Source organism: Nicotiana tabacum, chromosome 2, assembly GCF_000715075.1.
Source record: "Nicotiana tabacum cultivar K326 chromosome 2, ASM71507v2, whole genome shotgun sequence".
In the NCBI taxonomy this organism is placed as follows: domain Eukaryota; kingdom Viridiplantae; phylum Streptophyta; class Magnoliopsida; order Solanales; family Solanaceae; genus Nicotiana; species Nicotiana tabacum.
This window is the reverse complement of record NC_134081.1, coordinates 75377143-75382395: the sequence shown is the minus strand read 5'-3', so window position 1 is coordinate 75382395 and position 5253 is coordinate 75377143.

Here is a 5253-nt window from a genome sequence, read left to right as displayed (position 1 = left end):
CACAATGTCATGAAACTAGCACGACAACAATGATATGAAGTATCGATAAATAACTGAGACTGAGACATGATATGAATGCATGAATATGACTAAGTATGAAATGTCAATGAAATCAGTGAGATGACAGTAAGAAACGACCACTATGGGTCCAAACAATATCAGCAAAATGCCTAAACATGATATCAAGCATGATTGACAGCTTAACTACTTTATCATATGATGAAAACACGGATATCAACAAAGTAGGACCAACTATACAGTGCCATGGAAACAACAGAGTCCCAATTCAGATGGTGCACGCCCACACGCCCGTCACGTAGTATGTGCGTCACCTCAATACCAATCACATAACACGTATTTCAGTGTTTCATACCCTCAGCACTAATATTAGAAGAGTTACTTACCTCGAACAAGCCAATATCATTGCCGAACAAGCCAAGCGGTGCTCCAAAGATACCATCCCGCACGTTTCGACCTATGAACGGCTCGAAACTAACCAATAACAACTCGAGTACATCAAACAATGCTAAAGGAACCGATCCCGATCGAAAAAGATTAAATCTTGAATCAAAAGCCCGAAATCGGCCAAAAGCCCAACCAGAGCCCACACCTTGGAACCCGACAAAATTTACAAAATTCAACAACCCATTCAATTACGAGTCCAACCATACTAGTTTCACTCAAATCCAACTCCATTTCGATGTTAAAAACTCGAAAATTCATATTATGAAACTTTAGGTTAAAACCCCCAATTTCCTCTTTAAAATTCATCAACCAAAAGCTACAATCGAAGATAGAATCATGGAATATAACCAAAACCGAGTAGAGAACAGTTACCAAAATTCATATGGTAAAAATTGCTCCAAATATCGCCTCAATCCGAGCTTGAAAATGTAAAAATGAAGCCAAAATCGCGAACCCTTGTATATAACATTCTGCCCAGCACATCCGCATTTGCGAAAAACTCGCCGCACCTGCGACCACTGCATTTGCGGAAACACCTCGCACTTGCGCTGCCCGGCTTCCTCACCATTTCCGCTTCTGCGACTCGCTGCCCGCGTCTGCGCCACCGCAGGTGCGGAAATCACATCGCACCTGTGACCTCTGCTCATACCCTCCAACTCCGCACCTGCGCTCGAGCTGCCGCACCTGCGCCCAAATCTCCGCTTCTGCGGTCTTCCTCACCCATCACTATTCTCGCATCTGCGACGCCTTTGTCGCTTCTACGGCCATCGCACATGCGCAAACCAACCGCATGTGCGATCATACCAGAACCAGCAGCCTCCAGCTTTGCACATGAAGTGAAAATGATCTGAACATCGTCCAAAACTCATCCGAGCCACTCGGGACCCCGTCCGAATATACTAACAAGTCCAATAACATAACACGGACCTACTCGAGGGATCAAATCACGCTTAACCATATCAAAACGACGAATCGCACCTCAAATCGAAATCTATGAACTTTGAAACTTCAACTTCCACAACTGATGCCGAAAGCTATCGAATTACGTCCGATTGACCTCAAATTTTGCACACACATCACATTTCACATTATGGACCTATTCCAATTTCCAGAATCGGATTCCGACCCCGATATCAAAAAGTCCACTCCTGGTCAAACTTTCCAGAATTTCAACTTCCGCCATTTCAAGCCAAATTCCACTACGGACATCCAAATCACAATCCGGGCGCGCTCCTAAGTCCGAAATCACCCAACGGAGCTAATGGAACAATCAAAACTCTGTTCTGGGTTCAAATTCACAAAAAGTCAAACTTGGTCAACTCTCCCAATTTAAAGCTTTAATAAAGAAATCCATTCTTCCAATTCGATTCCGAATAACTTGAAAACCAAAACCGACGATTCTCACAAGTCATAATACATCATATAGAGCTACTCATGCCCGTAAACTACCGAGCGAAGTGCAAATGCTCAAAATGACCGTTCGGGTCGTTACATCCTCCCCCACTTAAACATACGTTCATCCTCGAAGGTGTCTAGAGTTGTTCTCAAAGCCATCAAACCGCCGTATAACCTTACCATGCATATACCCGGGGGTGATCTCACGTCACCCTATCCCATATAGGTCTGATAACATAACGTAACTGAGATTTCCTTAATTCAACCTAGCCCATAAGACTTAGAATCCAATTCCCAGCATCTGGAACTTTCTATAAGAAAAGAATCTCGCATAAACACTCTGTATAAGTCTGAACAAGCTGTATCAAGCCATATCTATATGATATACCGCATAACTCAAATACTCATAGCAATGATTTCTAATCACAACAGCTGTCCAAAACAACCCAATTCCGATAATAACCTCATCTCAAACCAAACCTCATCCTAAAACCTTCGTACACTGCCGATGATGAAAGAAACACGCGGAAACTCATAATAATTCATCAGATCAACCAGTCATGGAACTCCCTCTCCTACGACAAAAACTATAGCAAATTTCTAAGCCGACTTTCGATATTATCCTTCCAACCATGCTGTAATCCATTCGGATAGCATCCATCCTAGGTCCAATGACCTTATCACATCCAACACGACCACTCTAGTGACATGACACATCAATACAATCTGAAGCCACAACCCGCACAATCTGTGCACTAATAAGCAACAATCCAAATGTACTCAATCACGAAAATGACTCAAACAAGAGAACTGTCCTGCAAGCTCAACGGGTAACAACACAACGCGATGCTAAGAACCCATCACACACCGTAAAATCATAACACACGAATCTAACACAAAGGATCATATCTCAACATAACTGTGCCGCAATGCGCGACCCCATCCAAACACTGGGCCATATAAGACACCTCGAGCCACCATGCTAAAAATTAATAACCACGCACAATTCGACATCAAATCCCCAAAGTGCATTACCATAACCACGGAGAAGCCAATGGCACAATTCCACCCAAAACTCAAAAGGACATAACCAATACGCAATTAATCATGCAATACCCAAATACTCATCTCGCTCAAATTCCGCTATAAGGCCCCAATAGAACTGCACCATGGGTGCATACAACCAACGGATCACGACCCCTCGTAGCATAGAAGAGTAACTCACCGAACATAACAGAACACGAATAAGCTCATCTACAACCGAATGACACATCCCTTAATAATAGCAATATAGAGCCAACCAATCCGGTTCGGTGTAGAATACATATCCTAATTGGGCCTACCAATGGACCCCCAACTCAATTTCGGGCACCCACACATGGAAAAATAACCCTCCGAAAGCCCACAATAACCGAATCATAACGCTTACTATCATCTAGCTAGCTTCGTCCATGACTTCACAGTCCACAACCATGAAAACAACCTGCTCTTGAGAACTCCCAGTCTCTAAATCCATAGAACATACGAAGATGGAGAGTTGGCACTTTAACCACGGCACCTAAAGTGGATTTGTGACTCCAAGTGCCACCTTTTAGTTATATAGTCTACAACAAAATATCAATACATATATAAAACTTTACCCCATGGGTGGCGTGCCATCCTCAATGCCCTACATAGATCCGCCTATGCCTTCAAATACTTAGTTGTGTGAGACATCTTCCTTTGACAAGAACAGAGAACAAAGTTGTTGATTACCATTTCCTATTAAAATATATCTTTAGATCTAAAGTTTATGCAGAATACATCGGCAACCCCTTTAACTTGTTTTCAAGTTTCACTTTAATACTTATTCTTAAGGTCGTTCCATTTAAATACTCCAACCAACTCTTTAATGTGTCATCCAGACACTAAAAGTTTAGGCAAGCAAACACGATAGATGCGTGTAATTCACACACCAGAATGACCAATAAGAAAGAGACACGTGGATTTAACTTCAAAAGGAAACTTTTAAAAAAAGAAAAAAGTTAAAATGAAAAGAACCCTCTGTCATCTTTCCGACCCCCGACCCCCCAACCCAAACTTCTTCTGCCAATACAGTAGAAATATGGGCCTCTTCTTCACCATTCTTTCATCTTTCCTTTTAATAATCAAACAAATTCTTCCACAAACCTCCAAGTTATACATTTATTTATTCAACATTGGTAGATGTGAAATATAAAAAAATAAAAAATTATTAATTTGGACATAAATAAATTTAGAAGTGAGTAAACAATTATTACCTGGCTGGACATAAAGCGCCGGAGGTTCTTACCCAGGTTATAATCGATCTCCCCCATTAAAATATAGAGCATTCCAACTTCAAAAATGGCAACTACGATGAAGCTCCAAGCTCCGACGAGCTCTATTTGACCGAAAATGGTGTTCAAGCCAATCAAATGCAGCAAAACCAATGCCAAACAGTTTATGCGCCCCAGGGGAGTGTTTCTAACCCCTCTTCTTCATATTTGATCCACTCAACTGCGACGAATTTGAAAATGGAGAATTTGGCAAGTTGAGCATACAAGGAGTTCGACAAACTGCCAATTCCAATTTCATGCCAATTCAACATGGTTCAGATATTGTACATGCTTCTTCTCATCAAATACAATCCCCCTATATAGTTTTTGATAAAAAACAGTTGGATCGATTTGAGTAGTTCTTGTTCATATAAAAACTCTAAATTGTTCCGGCTAGAACGCTACTCTTAGTCACGGTTGTTTTTGAGTAAGAATTGTAATGGAAGCTTGGATCCTAAAAATGAGATAATCATTAAATTATATGTATTAAAGCAGAAGCTTCGATCTTGAAACGGAAGGTTGGCATAACTTAGAATTACTCATTTATGTACATAGTATTAAATCCTACACTGAAAATTTAAAAGAGAAGTTAAGTGGAGAATTTTCTGGCAAAAACTATTTACTTTTCTGCAATAAGTATGAGGAGTTTTTTTTTTGAATCATTTCACGCGCTTGAAAAATATGAGAAACATTTGCCTTGCCATGTTTTGTGTCTAGAAGACACACTAAAGGGCTGATTGGAGTGTTTAAATAGAACGACCTTAAAAATAAGTGTTAAAATGGGAAGTGAAAACAAGTTAAAAGGACTGCCGATGTATTCTGAGACCTTTAAAATTTTCTGTTCTCAGCTGAAAGTAGGAAGCATTACTATTACCATATACTAGTATAATAACCTGCGCGATGCGCGTATAATTTGATAGAATATTAATCTTATAAAATTATGATCTAATATATCATATTAACTTAATAAATATTAGTTTAATTTTATTATTTAATATAGTGTGCAGAAATATAACACAATCTAATCAAAATTAAAGGTTACATATCATATAGTAAT